The sequence below is a fragment of the Poecile atricapillus genome, chromosome W (genome assembly GCF_030490865.1).
Source record: "Poecile atricapillus isolate bPoeAtr1 chromosome W, bPoeAtr1.hap1, whole genome shotgun sequence".
NCBI lineage: Eukaryota > Metazoa > Chordata > Aves > Passeriformes > Paridae > Poecile > Poecile atricapillus.
In genome coordinates this window covers 76,382,285-76,400,715 of record NC_081288.1, presented here as the reverse complement: position 1 = coordinate 76,400,715, position 18,431 = coordinate 76,382,285, and the positions used below count along the sequence as shown (strand labels likewise).

Below are 18,431 nucleotides of genomic sequence, written 5' to 3'. Positions count from 1 at the left end.
ACCAAATTTGGAAAGAAGTTCAAAAGTTTAAGGAGGAAGACTCCTCGGAGACCCTCGCCCACGATGAAGGCCGACCGGAACGACCCCCGAAAAGATCCTCAAAATAGAAGTTTCCGCCCACGCCCCGCCTACGGCACGCCCCATATGAATATGCATTGATATGATGTAATTCCAAACCTAAACTGTATAAAAGGCATGCTTTTGTTGTAAGACTTTGGAAAACTCCCTTTAGAGATTTCCCCAACGTGCACGTTGCTAATAAAATACCTCCTGTCTATCTGACTTAAACTGCGTCTCTTAGACAGTTATTTATCGCCTTTTGGGGCAAAATTCGGCATCAGTTCTGGCGACCCAGATGGGACGAAACAGGAGACTCAGACTTTGAGGGGTTCCCTCCGAAGAGCCGGTCCGGGGCCGGGACCCTCTGGGGCCCCTGACGGATTTTTGTCAGAAGAGACTCCCCTCCCGGACCAGCGCTCTTCGGCAGAGGAAGGATTCCCTGCATCTCCTGCTCCAATTAAGAGGTATTTTTAATTGTTTATTGGTTTTGGTTTAAAGCGCTTTATTGGGACACGGGGGTCAGACGTGACCACCGAAGGGTAAACCAGGGGACGCCCTGGTAAAAATCCCTAATTGGTACCATTTGTGTTCGATATCTCGGACATCATAGGTTTTGGTACTATTGGTGTTTGTCCCTAATTGGTACCATTTGTGTTCGATATCTCGGACATCATAGGTTTTGGTACTATTGGTGTTTGTCCCTAATTGGTACCATTTGTGTTCGATATCTCGGACATCATAGGTTTTGGTACTATTGGTGTTTGTCCCTAATTGGTACCATTTGTGTTCGATATCTCGGACATCATAGGTTTTGGTACCATTGGTGTTTGTATGTGTTTTGTGTGTTCGTTTTATGTGTTTGTTGCAAAGTTTTATAGGAGACATCTTGTCACTCTTTATGTAATAGATTGAAACGCGCATTGTGCTGTCTACGTGCCTTGAATTTGGGAAGCCGGTACTTCACAGTTTGAGGGCGACTTTTTTTTGTGACAAAACCTGGTAAAACAATTTTATTTTATAAGTGTGTGTTGTATGTGAGGGTGAGTGAGACGCAGCGTAGCTGCGAAGCGAGAGGGAGTCCTGCTCCGCATTTCCTGTTCTTCGCGAGAAGCCAGGTCGGAAACGGACTAAGCGATTGAGATTGTGTGCATGAAGTGTTAAAATATATCAGCATATCGTGGTTGCGAGAGAGGGACTGTTTCGGTTAACAGAAAACGCAGATACAGGGGATAGTCATGGGAGGTCAACAGAGTAAGGACGTAAATATGAAAACCCCCTTAGGGTGCATCCTAAAGCATTGGAAGGACCTGGGAGGGAGTCCGGGGTTGGAAGGAGGGCAGCCCATTAAAATCAGAGATTGACGGGAGAAAAAAAAACAGCCCTCAGGGACTAGATAGTCCACAGGGGTCAGGGAGCTACATGAATGCTGACAGCCCACCCACACTGGAGGTTGAGGGGGAGGAAGGCAGTGGGTCAGAAGCAGAGAGCCGAAGGGAGACACGTAGCATACCCGAGCTCAGTCCATATGGAGATAGCAACACCTCCAGAAATGGAGGCGTCTGTAGAATGGAAACCAGTGCACCAAGGACTGGGGATAAAAGCAATTCACCGGGAGGCGACGTCCCTAAATTGAGATACAGCAAGAAGAATGATAATGAGGCATGCGAAAGGGAGGCAGAGAGTAACTCACAGAAACTGAACATAGTAATTCAGATAGAGGATAAGAGAAGTGGAGGGGGAGTAGAGGATGAGAGGAACCGCAGCCCGGGACAGGATAAGAGCTGGCAGATACAAAAGAGGCGACAGACGCAGGATGAGAATCGGATGGATTGTGTGATAGAGATAGGAGAGGAAAATGAAGAGCAAGAAGGGGGAAAGAAGAAAGAGAAGAGAAAGAATAGGGAAAGCATTGAGGCACAGGAAGAAAATCCCGGGGAGGGGACCAGTCACTCGTATTACACCAGATCTGTGGCACGGGGGGAAGCAAAGCAAGGGGAGAAAGGGAATCGCACGATAGCTCCTCTCCGACAAGTTATGCCAATAGTAGGGGAAAAGACTAGAGTAAAGGTGCCATTCTCGACGAGTGATTTGAACAATTGGAGGGATGAGGCAAGGAACTTCAGGAGGAATCCAGAGGGAGTAGCAAAGAGGTTTGAACTAATGGCAAAGAACTTAGATATTGATTGGGAGGATATAGAAGTGATGTTGTCAGAGTTGACAGATACGGAAAGGGAACTCGTATTGGAAACGGGGAGGCGACATGCCCAACTATTATCGGGGAGACTAGAAGATAATTTTCCCAGCAGTAAACCAGAGTGGGACCCGGGCAACGCGGAACACTATCAACGGCTAGTGCAGTATAGAGCTAGGGGAGGGTAAAAAGGAATTAGACTTTTTGATTGATACGGGAGCAACCTTTTCGGTTTTAAATCAAGAATTTGTACCTAAAAGTGATGAATTTGTGCAAGTTGTGGGAGCAACAGGCCAACCAGAAAAGGCTTACTTTTGAAACCCATTAAATACAAAATTGGGAAGCAAATGGGAATTCATCAGTTCCTGTATTTACCAAATTCACCAAAACCCCTACTAGGGAGAGACTTATTGGAGAACTTGGGGGCCGTAATAAAGTTTAACAAAGACCAATTGGAGTTTCAAGTAAATGAAGAACAACTGATTACAGCTCTAAGCCTAACGATCAGTTGTGTGGAGCCTAAACCTGAAAGCCACAATTTCGAGCAAATCCTGAGCAAGATGTACCCATTGGTGTGGGCTACTGATATACCTGGAAAATCAAAACAAGCAGCACCGATTGTCGTTGAACTTAAAGCTGGGACAAAACCGGTGAGAAAGAAACAATACCCTCTGAGGATAGAAGATAGGAAAGGGATTGAGCCCACAATCAGAAGGTTTATGGAACTGGGGTTATTGGTAGAATGCGAATCAGATTTTAATACACCAATCCTGCCAGTCAAGAAACCTAATGGAACCTATAGGTTAGTCCAGGATCTGAGAGCAGTAAATGAAATAACTAAGGCATTGCATCCGGTAGTTGCTAACCCATACACGCTTTTGACCAGACTGAAGGAGAATTTGGCCTGGTTCACCGTATTAGATTTAAAAGACGCGTTCTTTTGCCTCCCCTTAGCTCTCGAGAGTCAAAAGATTTTTGCCTTTGAGTGGGAATCTGTAGATAGTGGAAGAAAGACCCAACTCACCTGGACAGTGTTGCCCCAAGGGTGGTGCAATTCCCCTACGATTTTTGGGAATCAGTTAGCCAAGGAACTAGAACAGTGGGAAAGGCCGCTGGGAGATGGCACCCTTCTGCAGTACGTAGACGACCTCCTAATAGCAACAGTGACAGAGGAAGAATGCATTGAATGGACCATTTCCTTGCTGAATTTCCTGGGTTTAAGTGGATATCGAGTCTCTCGACAGAAAGCACAGCTGGTACAGACACAAGTGGTGTACCTGGGATACGAAGTCTCCAGAGGACAGCGATCCCTGGGAGCAGCTAGGAAAGAGGCCATCTGCCAGATGCCCAAACCAGAGACGGTGAGAGATCTGCGCGCCTTTTTGGGGATGACAGGTTGGTGTCGGTTATGGATCTACCAGTACGGGATACTCGCTAAACCACTGTATGATTTGTTGAAGGAGGCTAAGAGCATCCTAGTTTGGACTCCCGAGGCAGAAGAAGCCTTCAAGAAGCTGAAGATGGAACTAATGAGAGCACCAGCCTTAGGTCTCCCAGACGTATCAAAACCATTCTGGCTGTTCTCCCACGAACGACAAGGGATGGCCTTAGGAGTCCTAGCACAGCAGCTGGGACCGCACAAGAGAGCTGTGGCCTACTTCTCTAACATAGAAGAGGCCAGGAAGCTCACGCTGGGCCAAAAGGTGACTGTACTAGTATCCCACACCGTGTCAGCTGTGCTGGAACAGAAAGGCAACCATTGGTTGTCGCCTTCCAGATTCCTAAAATACCAGGCCGTTCTGGCTGAATCAGATGACGTAACCATTCAGGTAACTAACATTGTGAACCCAGCTTCATTTCTAGAAGGAAGAGCCCCGGCAGAACCCATCGAACACGACTACCTGGAGACAATTGAAGCTGTCTATTCCAGTCGCCCGGACCTCAAAGAAGAGCCGTTCGAAGATGCGGACAACTGGTTCTCGGATGGCAGCAGCTTCGTGAAGCAAGGAGTAAGAATGGCTGGTTATGCGGTCACTACTACAGAAAGGGTAATTGAGTCGAACCCCTTACCCACAGGAACTTCAGCCCAGAAGGCAGAACTGATAGCTCTGACTCGAGCTCTGGAATTGGCAGAGAACATGCAAATCAATATATGGACAGACTCTAAATATGCCTTTTCTGTTGTACATGCTCATGGGGCCATCTGGAAAGAAAGAGGACTGTTGACTACACAAGAAAAAACAGTTAAACATGCAGAGGAGGTTCTGCGATTGCTAGAGGCGGTCCAACTCCCAGCTCAAGTGGCCATAATGCATTGTAAGGGACATCTGAAAGGCAATACTATTCCAGAAATAGGAAATAGAAAGGCAGATACAGAGGCCAAATTGGCTGCCACAAAGTCTAGGGAAGTGGGAATAATGGCCCTAATACCAGGAGACCTGGATATCAGTATCAAGCCAGATTACCAGGAATCAGACCATAAATGGATTCAAAGAAATAAGGGCAAAATATTAGAAAATGGTTGGGGTCAATTTGAAACAGGACAGTTAGTAGTACCAGGAAATGTGATGTGGCAGTTTGTAAAAGCAGAACATGAGAAGGCCCATTGGGGTTTGGATCCGCTTTACCAATATTTGCAAACCAGGATAGCAGGACCGAAATTATTTACTACTATAAAGCACGTAACATCCCAGTGCGAACGGTGCCTGAGAAATAACCCGAATACGGGAACCAAGATACACCAAGGAGCCATAAGTCGAGGTAAATTCCCAGGTGAAGTATGGCAAATTGATTTTTCTGAGCTCCCAAGAAAAGGGGGGGCTCCGATATTTGTTGGTATTAACTGATACATTTTCTGGGTGGCCTGAAGCATTCCCTTGCAGGACAAACAAGGAAAGAGAAGTGACCGAAATACTGTTGAATGAAATCATTCCGCGGTTTGGGGTACCGAAGAGTATTTCCTCGGATAGGGGTACACACTTCTGTGCGAAAGTGGTGAGAGCAATAAGCAAAGCATTATGGTATCAAGCCTTGCCTATTGCTCTGCTGAGGCTGAGAGTCAAACCAAGGTCAAAAGAGAAGCTAAGCCCATTCGAAATCCTGTATGGTAGACCTTATGCTATGCAAGTTGTAAACGGGGATGCCATAGGCCAAATCGGTAACCAGTACATTTATGATTATGTAATTACAGTGGGGAAACAATTGGATAAGAATGCTACCGTGGTAATAGAGCACCAACCTAAATAACCTGATTGTAAATTGCATCCGTTTAACCCCGGTGATTGGGTGTATGTTAAGAATCTTTTAGGAAAACCCCTACAAGAGAAGTGGGAAGGACCTTTCCAAGTGCTGCTGACTACCTTCACCGCGGTCCGGATCAAGGAGCGACCTACGTGGATTCATTACTCGCGGGTCAAGAAAGCTCCAGAGAGTAAACAAGAGGAACGGACATCATGACCTTGACTTCACCTCAAGCCCTTTCAACCCTGATCATTGGACTCTCGATAAGTATAGCTCTTCCCCGAGACTCTGACCCGATAGATCCATAGTCTCACGCACACCAGTGTATCCACCCGGAATGGGGAGAGAAGGGACCCTATTTCGAGGTATATGCCCTACGTAACAATCAGCCATACGCAAGTAAATTATGGCATCAATCTTCCATGGTAGCATACAAGGGAGACCAAATCCAAATTGGGTGTCGAGAGCTTGACTCAGTGGAAGGAAGAACAAAGCAGCTAGTATTGACAATTCGATCCTTGGGGAAGTCAGCATCCGAACATAACTTAATTACCTTTAGTCCGGTAAAAATGGGTAAGCCCACTATTTGGAGGCAGCAAAAGGGCCCAATTTCATGTCGGTGGAGTGATTTCCGGGAAGATCCAACCGGATCACAGCCCCAAAGACTTGCCCCAAGAAACCACTCCACCAGCGGAATGCAAACAATGTTTGGGCCAGTTATGATTATATCAAAAATAAGTGGCAATCGGTTAGCACAGAAGCATGTATTCCTAGAGGACAGCTAGGTTATGTTTGCGAAAACGCTGTAGTAGAGGCAGAAGATTTATGCTTAGATGCTGAGAATAGAGTGTGCACCTTTGAAGTGCTTTTGCGTAATCGAACACAGTCACAAGTTTACTATATAGGGAATGGGTGTGCTTGCGTACGGACAGCCTGTGACAATGTCACTATAGATAATTGCCAAGAGGAAACTAACAATACTAACTTTTGTGTATGCAACTTTACCAAAATAGTGGGTTGCGATTTTCATTATACTGTCCCAATAACTACTCAACAGCTAATTAACACAGATTTTAACCTGTATCGAGAAATACCAGAATTGCAAATAGGGATGGATGTCAAAATTCTCAAAGCAATGCTCGCACACCCCAAAGTAAAGGAATTGGTGCAAAGAGTGAATCAAACAACTACACGGATGGTATGGCAGGTAGAACATGATTCAGAAAGAATAAAGAATGTCCTCACCGAAGTAGAACAAGTAGGCCAGCATCATTGGTGGGATATCTTCACAGGATTTTCCCCAACAGCCACACAGGTTTTCAATTACCTGGTGCCCCCAATGATATTGGTAGTTAGAGCCTTGTTGGTTTTAACTTTTACAAATATTTTTATGTGGTGGAAGCTAAGGATCATAATGAAAAGGACCCAAATGGTTTGGGCTATGGTACGAGCGCATCAGCGCTCTTAGGATTAGACATCAGCACTCTTAGGATCAGACCTTGACGAAAGAATTCGTAAGTCATAAGAAAAGGGGGGAATGAAGCCATAAAATAGATAGCCTTCGAGAAATAATGGGTTAAAACATAGAATATGAAGGGAACATCTGGAAGTAATAAACACAACGACAGGAGGGAAAGAGAAGGATAAAAAAATCACCGGACTAAGCGTAATTTAAGCCGAAGCTAAAGCATGCCTAATGTCAATATGATAAGTTGGCCCTAGGAGGTTGGGAACTCGGCCAACTACACCGGGAAAGGACCAAATTTGGAAAGAAGTTCAAAAGTTTAAGGAGGAAGACTCCTCGGAGACCCTCGCCCACGATGAAGGCCGACCGGAACGACCCCCGAAAAGATCCTCAAAATAGAAGTTTCCGCCCACGCCCCGCCTACGGCACGCCCCATATGAATATGCATTGATATGATGTAATTCCAAACCTAAACTGTATAAAAGGCATGCTTTTGTTGTAAGACTTTGGAAAACTCCCTTTAGAGATTTCCCCAACGTGCACGTTGCTAATAAAATACCTCCTGTCTATCTGACTTAAACTGCGTCTCTTAGACAGTTATTTATCGCCTTTTGGGGAAAAATTCGGCATCATAAGAGGAAAAGTATGCATAGCAAGGCCAAGAGAAAAGCGGTAAAGAAGTTAGCGTGGGGGATAGGTGAGTGTAGCTGAGAAAGAAAGAAAATGCCTCATTCCAGTTTGTATGTATGTATGTGTGTGTGAAGTTTGCAGGATGTAAAGCAGAAGAAAGCAGTGACTTGATGGTGGAGTGAATGGATGCTTTTGAATACACGTGGCAAGGTCCAAGCAAACTATTTGTCTTGGCACATCTGTGTCCCATAAACTTCTTAGTTTAGATTCAGACTGTAAGCGGGACAGAGAACACCCCTAAAATTACAGCTGAGCAAGAAAGCAGGTCGCATCAGCATGTTTTAAAGGAAGCAGTTTTTTTGTGTGAGAAGAAAATGGACATATGAGACTCCAGCAGTATCGACGTTCAGCTTAGAAGCAAAGTGCAATGATTCCGTACAAACTCTGAAAATGAAACGCAGCAATAAAAAGGCAATGGGACATGTCAGCGAAAGCTTTGTGGCCAAGCAGGGTGAGATGTTTGAAGCAGAACCACAGTTTGGTTTCACTAAGGATCCATCATGGTGGATTGCAAACATGTGCCAAGACAACACATATTCTGCAGCTGTTGCAGCTCTCCGCAGGAACACTAGCGCTTTCCCTTAGACTCTAAAATGCAGAGAAATGGCCTGCGCAGCGCAGAAGCTATTTGTGCTGCTTGTACACCTCTTCCAACCCCTCAGTGGAAACTATTGCGCCTGCCTTTAGACTCTGAGATCCAGAGAACACAATGGTAGAGGCAGTGGAGAATGGAAGGAGAGAGTGAAGTTTGATGAGTGAGTTTGATGTGACTTATGTGGAGCACGCAGAAAATGTAGCCCCGTACTGGTTTTTACACCTGGAGCCTATTTCTGTAAGACATTTCAGGTGGACATTTTTGATCAAGAAGCCAGAGTGAAAAAATTGACAGCAGGTCTCTCTGGGAAAGAAAAAGCAGCAAGGCGTCGTGTGCCATTTAAATGCTGCTATAAGAAGGGCATACTTTAGCAGCATCTCTCTTGACACTTCTATCTGTGTAATCTCTAGCTGCTTGGACACAGCGACACTGAAAATAATTGTACTGCAAATACCAAGTTACACAGGGAAAAAGGCTAGGTCAGCAAATGCCTTCTGTCCTGGCACATCTCTCAGTCAGAACTCCAGCTGAAAAATTTTGCTGTAATGATGGACTTTGCCACTTGGAGAGAATTTATATAGTTGGGAAGAAACATTCAAAGCCCTAGTGCATTTCGTCTATTTTACGGACTGCAAAGGCACTATGAAGGCCAGCCCTAGCTTTTTGTTGGACTTTTTCTTTTTGAGTAGCTGCTGGACGTTTTGAAGCGGTTTGGGATCTGCTAGAGTGCAAGGTAATACATAGAGTTTGAGGAAAGTGATATACACATTTTATATCTCCAGGGAGGTGGATGTAGTTCAGTGTGTGCGAGTTACATGTTGAGCAGCTGATCACACAGAAAAGAAGAGGCTGCGCTGCAATTGCCTTTTCATTTGCAGCTTATAAACTGCACAGCCCACAATGAAACAATTCCACTTCCTTCTGTGCTACATACAGGATCACATTCTCTCAGTCTCTAAGAGCCAGGACCCCCAGCGGAGCTCTTCCCTGCGCTGCTCCTACACCAATGAGGCCGGAGCCGCAAACAGCTTGGCTTTTTCCCTGGCACCGGCTGCCAGCGCTCATCAAAATAACCACACGATGGCGCTGTCGACTAACAAAAGAAGGAAACACACCGAGGCCAGCTCCAAAGGACAGAGCCGAGTTGGAAACGTCCCTGCTCTCAAATTAACTGTGCCAGGAAAAAAAGACTTTGCTGATCTTCCCCCTCCAAGTGTGCAAACACTTTTGCACCACACTCAAAGGGCAACACAAAATCCTCTGCCCTAACAAACATTTTCACTCTCGCAGAGTCCGGTAACAAACTCAAAGACATCCGCTCAACAAATGTGCCAGCTGAGAGAGAAAGTTCTTTGCTGCCTACAATTTCAACTTCACCCATCAAACAATGAACACACACCCTGCTATTAGCACTTTTCTTTTCTGCTCTACGCTCCTAAGCTTTCAGTCTCAGAGTCAAGATCCAAGCAGCATGGCAACAGGGACTACTCACACACTAAAGCTACAAGGACAAAAAGCTCAACAACTTGGTGTCTAGATTCCCACTGTCAGTTCAACAGCTCTAACCCACAGGGAAACCTCTTGGGAAAAACCTTTAAATTCACTGAGACCACCCAAAGTGCCCATCCAAACTTAATTTCTTTGCCAAAGAGAAGAACAAGAAGCTCATTTCAAGAGAAATGGCATCCCCTCCTCCAAAATCCAAAACATCCAGTGACTGATCCCATACAATGGTGGCAGAACACTCTTACTAGAGGCAGACAGCCTTCCAAAGATGGATACTGACTCAATGACTGTACAAATTGAGGGAGTGCTTCCAAATATGCCGGCACAAGAAGCTGCTGTCGTCCTTGAGCTGCGCGACACAGCTTCTTATCTGCACCTCCAACTCTGGGGCTACGTGCTTTCCTTCCCATGAGAAAGCATTGCCATTCTCCTTCAGGAACTTACCAAGCCAAGCTGTATGCCATGTCCTGTACTATGTCCAACAATGGCTCCTGCACAGAAGGGTCTACGACATAAATATCTTGCTGGACTATACCTCCTCATGGTACCTTTAACGCCTGCCCTATTACATTGTCACTATATCTTTTACTTGCCAAGGAAAGGCACTCAGAGTCACTTGGCCTTGCCTTGCCTTTGATGCTGTGGCTAGTCTACTCTTGTTTTGCTTGCTTGCTTATGTGTGCCTTGCCTGGCAAGACCTAGAAAGACCTTCCTTGCTTTGCTTTGCCTTGCCTACCGCTCTTTGCAATGCAAACCAAGTGTAGGCGCAATTGTAGGCGAGTCAAGGGAGAAACTGACAAGGCTGGAGCCATGAGGGGCAAGCAAATGGAGTGGTAGGTGAGAGAAGGCCCAGAACTTCTAGGCAAGGATGGGCATAGGAAGGCCAGGCAGAAACAGGAAGGCCTAGGCAAGGCTAGGTTTCCCTGGAGGAAAGCAGTCAAGTGTGGGCAGGTCAAGTGTGGACGTAGGCACTGGAGGGAGTGCAAGGCTAGGGAGGCAAGGCAGGGCAAGGCAAGGAAACTTTGGGGTCACCAAGGCAAGACAAATGAGAGGTACATTCAAAGACTGCTGGTACACAAAAGGGGCTAGGACAGACTTCTCTGTCTGGCCTTGATCTCATATGGGCCATCTCTAATCTGCACCTAATACACTTGGATTACCTGCTTTCCTTGGTATACAAAAGAACTGTCATTCTGGTCCTGAAGCGCAAAGGTGAAATGTGAATTTTATGTCCAAAATTCAAGACATGTAAGGATAGGTGCCAGAAGCAAGCTGCCAGGACAGATGGGTGTGCTTGCACGTGACCTCTTTTGGGCTTCCTCTCACATGCTCCTGAAATGCTGGAGGTACGTGAAAGCCTTGAGAGTCCTAGGAAAAGCAGGCAGGGCAAGGCACGATGAAGAAATGCAGCAAAAAGAGGGGTATTGAATTCCAGGTGGGGGACGAGTGAGCAAGGGAATGCAAGGCAAGGGAGAGGAGAGGTTCAAAGGGAACGCCAAGAAAAGTGGTGGCTTTGCCAGGCAAGACAAAGGAGAGGCAAGCAAGGCAATGAGAGTCCTAGAAGGAGAAGGAAATGAAAGATTGGAGCTGGACAAAGGGGAAGGGAAACTGGACAAAGTGGCAAGGGGGATGGGTGGTGCAAGGCACTGGACTGGTAGGAAGGGCAAGGGAAAGACATGGATAGGTCAGGAAGGAAGAGGAAAACAATGGCCAGGAATGACAAAGAAATGCAAGGTTGGATAGGAAAGGAAAGGCAAGGCAATGTAGGGAAGGGGTAGGCCAGACAATGGGTGTCTTAAGTGAAGCCATAAAATAGATAGCCTTCGAGAAATAATGGGTTAAAACATAGAATATGAAGGGAACATCTGGAAGTAATAAACACAACGACAGGAGGGAAAGAGAAGGATAAAAAAATCACCGGACTAAGCGTAATTTAAGCCGAAGCTAAAGCATGCCTAATGTCAATATGATAAGTTGGCCCTAGGAGGTTGGGAACTCGGCCAACTACACCGGGAAAGGACCAAATTTGGAAAGAAGTTCAAAAGTTTAAGGAGGAAGACTCCTCGGAGACCCTCGCCCACGATGAAGGCCGACCGGAACGACCCCCGAAAAGATCCTCAAAATAGAAGTTTCCGCCCACGCCCCGCCTACGGCACGCCCCATATGAATATGCATTGATATGATGTAATTCCAAACCTAAACTGTATAAAAGGCATGCTTTTGTTGTAAGACTTTGGAAAACTCCCTTTAGAGATTTCCCCAACGTGCACGTTGCTAATAAAATACCTCCTGTCTATCTGACTTAAACTGCGTCTCTTAGACAGTTATTTATCGCCTTTTGGGGCAAAATTCGGCATCAGTTCTGGCGACCCAGATGGGACGAAACAGGAGACTCAGACTTTGAGGGGTTCCCTCCGAAGAGCCGGTCCGGGGCCGGGACCCTCTGGGGCCCCTGACGGATTTTTGTCAGAAGAGACTCCCCTCCCGGACCAGCGCTCTTCGGCAGAGGAAGGATTCCCTGCATCTCCTGCTCCAATTAAGAGGTATTTTTAATTGTTTATTGGTTTTGGTTTAAAGCGCTTTATTGGGACACGGGGGTCAGACGTGACCACCGAAGGGTAAACCAGGGGACGCCCTGGTAAAAATCCCTAATTGGTACCATTTGTGTTCGATATCTCGGACATCATAGGTTTTGGTACTATTGGTGTTTGTCCCTAATTGGTACCATTTGTGTTCGATATCTCGGACATCATAGGTTTTGGTACTATTGGTGTTTGTCCCTAATTGGTACCATTTGTGTTCGATATCTCGGACATCATAGGTTTTGGTACTATTGGTGTTTGTCCCTAATTGGTACCATTTGTGTTCGATATCTCGGACATCATAGGTTTTGGTACCATTGGTGTTTGTATGTGTTTTGTGTGTTCGTTTTATGTGTTTGTTGCAAAGTTTTATAGGAGACATCTTGTCACTCTTTATGTAATAGATTGAAACGCGCATTGTGCTGTCTACGTGCCTTGAATTTGGGAAGCCGGTACTTCACAGTTTGAGGGCGACTTTTTTTTGTGACAAAACCTGGTAAAACAATTTTATTTTATAAGTGTGTGTTGTATGTGAGGGTGAGTGAGACGCAGCGTAGCTGCGAAGCGAGAGGGAGTCCTGCTCCGCATTTCCTGTTCTTCGCGAGAAGCCAGGTCGGAAACGGACTAAGCGATTGAGATTGTGTGCATGAAGTGTTAAAATATATCAGCATATCGTGGTTGCGAGAGAGGGACTGTTTCGGTTAACAGAAAACGCAGATACAGGGGATAGTCATGGGAGGTCAACAGAGTAAGGACGTAAATATGAAAACCCCCTTAGGGTGCATCCTAAAGCATTGGAAGGACCTGGGAGGGAGTCCGGGGTTGGAAGGAGGGCAGCCCATTAAAATCAGAGATTGACGGGAGAAAAAAAAACAGCCCTCAGGGACTAGATAGTCCACAGGGGTCAGGGAGCTACATGAATGCTGACAGCCCACCCACACTGGAGGTTGAGGGGGAGGAAGGCAGTGGGTCAGAAGCAGAGAGCCGAAGGGAGACACGTAGCATACCCGAGCTCAGTCCATATGGAGATAGCAACACCTCCAGAAATGGAGGCGTCTGTAGAATGGAAACCAGTGCACCAAGGACTGGGGATAAAAGCAATTCACCGGGAGGCGACGTCCCTAAATTGAGATACAGCAAGAAGAATGATAATGAGGCATGCGAAAGGGAGGCAGAGAGTAACTCACAGAAACTGAACATAGTAATTCAGATAGAGGATAAGAGAAGTGGAGGGGGAGTAGAGGATGAGAGGAACCGCAGCCCGGGACAGGATAAGAGCTGGCAGATACAAAAGAGGCGACAGACGCAGGATGAGAATCGGATGGATTGTGTGATAGAGATAGGAGAGGAAAATGAAGAGCAAGAAGGGGGAAAGAAGAAAGAGAAGAGAAAGAATAGGGAAAGCATTGAGGCACAGGAAGAAAATCCCGGGGAGGGGACCAGTCACTCGTATTACACCAGATCTGTGGCACGGGGGGAAGCAAAGCAAGGGGAGAAAGGGAATCGCACGATAGCTCCTCTCCGACAAGTTATGCCAATAGTAGGGGAAAAGACTAGAGTAAAGGTGCCATTCTCGACGAGTGATTTGAACAATTGGAGGGATGAGGCAAGGAACTTCAGGAGGAATCCAGAGGGAGTAGCAAAGAGGTTTGAACTAATGGCAAAGAACTTAGATATTGATTGGGAGGATATAGAAGTGATGTTGTCAGAGTTGACAGATACGGAAAGGGAACTCGTATTGGAAACGGGGAGGCGACATGCCCAACTATTATCGGGGAGACTAGAAGATAATTTTCCCAGCAGTAAACCAGAGTGGGACCCGGGCAACGCGGAACACTATCAACGGCTAGTGCAGTATAGAGCTAGGGGAGGGTAAAAAGGAATTAGACTTTTTGATTGATACGGGAGCAACCTTTTCGGTTTTAAATCAAGAATTTGTACCTAAAAGTGATGAATTTGTGCAAGTTGTGGGAGCAACAGGCCAACCAGAAAAGGCTTACTTTTGAAACCCATTAAATACAAAATTGGGAAGCAAATGGGAATTCATCAGTTCCTGTATTTACCAAATTCACCAAAACCCCTACTAGGGAGAGACTTATTGGAGAACTTGGGGGCCGTAATAAAGTTTAACAAAGACCAATTGGAGTTTCAAGTAAATGAAGAACAACTGATTACAGCTCTAAGCCTAACGATCAGTTGTGTGGAGCCTAAACCTGAAAGCCACAATTTCGAGCAAATCCTGAGCAAGATGTACCCATTGGTGTGGGCTACTGATATACCTGGAAAATCAAAACAAGCAGCACCGATTGTCGTTGAACTTAAAGCTGGGACAAAACCGGTGAGAAAGAAACAATACCCTCTGAGGATAGAAGATAGGAAAGGGATTGAGCCCACAATCAGAAGGTTTATGGAACTGGGGTTATTGGTAGAATGCGAATCAGATTTTAATACACCAATCCTGCCAGTCAAGAAACCTAATGGAACCTATAGGTTAGTCCAGGATCTGAGAGCAGTAAATGAAATAACTAAGGCATTGCATCCGGTAGTTGCTAACCCATACACGCTTTTGACCAGACTGAAGGAGAATTTGGCCTGGTTCACCGTATTAGATTTAAAAGACGCGTTCTTTTGCCTCCCCTTAGCTCTCGAGAGTCAAAAGATTTTTGCCTTTGAGTGGGAATCTGTAGATAGTGGAAGAAAGACCCAACTCACCTGGACAGTGTTGCCCCAAGGGTGGTGCAATTCCCCTACGATTTTTGGGAATCAGTTAGCCAAGGAACTAGAACAGTGGGAAAGGCCGCTGGGAGATGGCACCCTTCTGCAGTACGTAGACGACCTCCTAATAGCAACAGTGACAGAGGAAGAATGCATTGAATGGACCATTTCCTTGCTGAATTTCCTGGGTTTAAGTGGATATCGAGTCTCTCGACAGAAAGCACAGCTGGTACAGACACAAGTGGTGTACCTGGGATACGAAGTCTCCAGAGGACAGCGATCCCTGGGAGCAGCTAGGAAAGAGGCCATCTGCCAGATGCCCAAACCAGAGACGGTGAGAGATCTGCGCGCCTTTTTGGGGATGACAGGTTGGTGTCGGTTATGGATCTACCAGTACGGGATACTCGCTAAACCACTGTATGATTTGTTGAAGGAGGCTAAGAGCATCCTAGTTTGGACTCCCGAGGCAGAAGAAGCCTTCAAGAAGCTGAAGATGGAACTAATGAGAGCACCAGCCTTAGGTCTCCCAGACGTATCAAAACCATTCTGGCTGTTCTCCCACGAACGACAAGGGATGGCCTTAGGAGTCCTAGCACAGCAGCTGGGACCGCACAAGAGAGCTGTGGCCTACTTCTCTAACATAGAAGAGGCCAGGAAGCTCACGCTGGGCCAAAAGGTGACTGTACTAGTATCCCACACCGTGTCAGCTGTGCTGGAACAGAAAGGCAACCATTGGTTGTCGCCTTCCAGATTCCTAAAATACCAGGCCGTTCTGGCTGAATCAGATGACGTAACCATTCAGGTAACTAACATTGTGAACCCAGCTTCATTTCTAGAAGGAAGAGCCCCGGCAGAACCCATCGAACACGACTACCTGGAGACAATTGAAGCTGTCTATTCCAGTCGCCCGGACCTCAAAGAAGAGCCGTTCGAAGATGCGGACAACTGGTTCTCGGATGGCAGCAGCTTCGTGAAGCAAGGAGTAAGAATGGCTGGTTATGCGGTCACTACTACAGAAAGGGTAATTGAGTCGAACCCCTTACCCACAGGAACTTCAGCCCAGAAGGCAGAACTGATAGCTCTGACTCGAGCTCTGGAATTGGCAGAGAACATGCAAATCAATATATGGACAGACTCTAAATATGCCTTTTCTGTTGTACATGCTCATGGGGCCATCTGGAAAGAAAGAGGACTGTTGACTACACAAGAAAAAACAGTTAAACATGCAGAGGAGGTTCTGCGATTGCTAGAGGCGGTCCAACTCCCAGCTCAAGTGGCCATAATGCATTGTAAGGGACATCTGAAAGGCAATACTATTCCAGAAATAGGAAATAGAAAGGCAGATACAGAGGCCAAATTGGCTGCCACAAAGTCTAGGGAAGTGGGAATAATGGCCCTAATACCAGGAGACCTGGATATCAGTATCAAGCCAGATTACCAGGAATCAGACCATAAATGGATTCAAAGAAATAAGGGCAAAATATTAGAAAATGGTTGGGGTCAATTTGAAACAGGACAGTTAGTAGTACCAGGAAATGTGATGTGGCAGTTTGTAAAAGCAGAACATGAGAAGGCCCATTGGGGTTTGGATCCGCTTTACCAATATTTGCAAACCAGGATAGCAGGACCGAAATTATTTACTACTATAAAGCACGTAACATCCCAGTGCGAACGGTGCCTGAGAAATAACCCGAATACGGGAACCAAGATACACCAAGGAGCCATAAGTCGAGGTAAATTCCCAGGTGAAGTATGGCAAATTGATTTTTCTGAGCTCCCAAGAAAAGGGGGGGCTCCGATATTTGTTGGTATTAACTGATACATTTTCTGGGTGGCCTGAAGCATTCCCTTGCAGGACAAACAAGGAAAGAGAAGTGACCGAAATACTGTTGAATGAAATCATTCCGCGGTTTGGGGTACCGAAGAGTATTTCCTCGGATAGGGGTACACACTTCTGTGCGAAAGTGGTGAGAGCAATAAGCAAAGCATTATGGTATCAAGCCTTGCCTATTGCTCTGCTGAGGCTGAGAGTCAAACCAAGGTCAAAAGAGAAGCTAAGCCCATTCGAAATCCTGTATGGTAGACCTTATGCTATGCAAGTTGTAAACGGGGATGCCATAGGCCAAATCGGTAACCAGTACATTTATGATTATGTAATTACAGTGGGGAAACAATTGGATAAGAATGCTACCGTGGTAATAGAGCACCAACCTAAATAACCTGATTGTAAATTGCATCCGTTTAACCCCGGTGATTGGGTGTATGTTAAGAATCTTTTAGGAAAACCCCTACAAGAGAAGTGGGAAGGACCTTTCCAAGTGCTGCTGACTACCTTCACCGCGGTCCGGATCAAGGAGCGACCTACGTGGATTCATTACTCGCGGGTCAAGAAAGCTCCAGAGAGTAAACAAGAGGAACGGACATCATGACCTTGACTTCACCTCAAGCCCTTTCAACCCTGATCATTGGACTCTCGATAAGTATAGCTCTTCCCCGAGACTCTGACCCGATAGATCCATAGTCTCACGCACACCAGTGTATCCACCCGGAATGGGGAGAGAAGGGACCCTATTTCGAGGTATATGCCCTACGTAACAATCAGCCATACGCAAGTAAATTATGGCATCAATCTTCCATGGTAGCATACAAGGGAGACCAAATCCAAATTGGGTGTCGAGAGCTTGACTCAGTGGAAGGAAGAACAAAGCAGCTAGTATTGACAATTCGATCCTTGGGGAAGTCAGCATCCGAACATAACTTAATTACCTTTAGTCCGGTAAAAATGGGTAAGCCCACTATTTGGAGGCAGCAAAAGGGCCCAATTTCATGTCGGTGGAGTGATTTCCGGGAAGATCCAACCGGATCACAGCCCCAAAGACTTGCCCCAAGAAACCACTCCACCAGCGGAATGCAAACAATGTTTGGGCCAGTTATGATTATATCAAAAATAAGTGGCAATCGGTTAGCACAGAAGCATGTATTCCTAGAGGACAGCTAGGTTATGTTTGCGAAAACGCTGTAGTAGAGGCAGAAGATTTATGCTTAGATGCTGAGAATAGAGTGTGCACCTTTGAAGTGCTTTTGCGTAATCGAACACAGTCACAAGTTTACTATATAGGGAATGGGTGTGCTTGCGTACGGACAGCCTGTGACAATGTCACTATAGATAATTGCCAAGAGGAAACTAACAATACTAACTTTTGTGTATGCAACTTTACCAAAATAGTGGGTTGCGATTTTCATTATACTGTCCCAATAACTACTCAACAGCTAATTAACACAGATTTTAACCTGTATCGAGAAATACCAGAATTGCAAATAGGGATGGATGTCAAAATTCTCAAAGCAATGCTCGCACACCCCAAAGTAAAGGAATTGGTGCAAAGA

General features: G+C 45.9%; 2 long non-coding RNA genes across 2 annotated transcripts; both read left to right on the top strand.

The window, feature by feature from the left end:
- Window positions 1-478: 478 nt before the first annotated feature.
- On the top strand, window positions 479-5,632 carry LOC131591848 (uncharacterized). The gene is made up of 3 exons (XR_009280468.1): window positions 479-524; window positions 968-1,059; window positions 5,549-5,632. It is a non-coding gene; the product is annotated as an uncharacterized LOC131591848 (long non-coding RNA).
- A 6,612-nt stretch (window positions 5,633-12,244) lies between these two features.
- LOC131591847 (uncharacterized) lies at window positions 12,245-17,398 on the top strand. The gene is made up of 3 exons (XR_009280467.1): window positions 12,245-12,290; window positions 12,734-12,825; window positions 17,315-17,398. It is a non-coding gene; the product is annotated as an uncharacterized LOC131591847 (long non-coding RNA).
- Window positions 17,399-18,431: the final 1,033 nt, after the last annotated feature.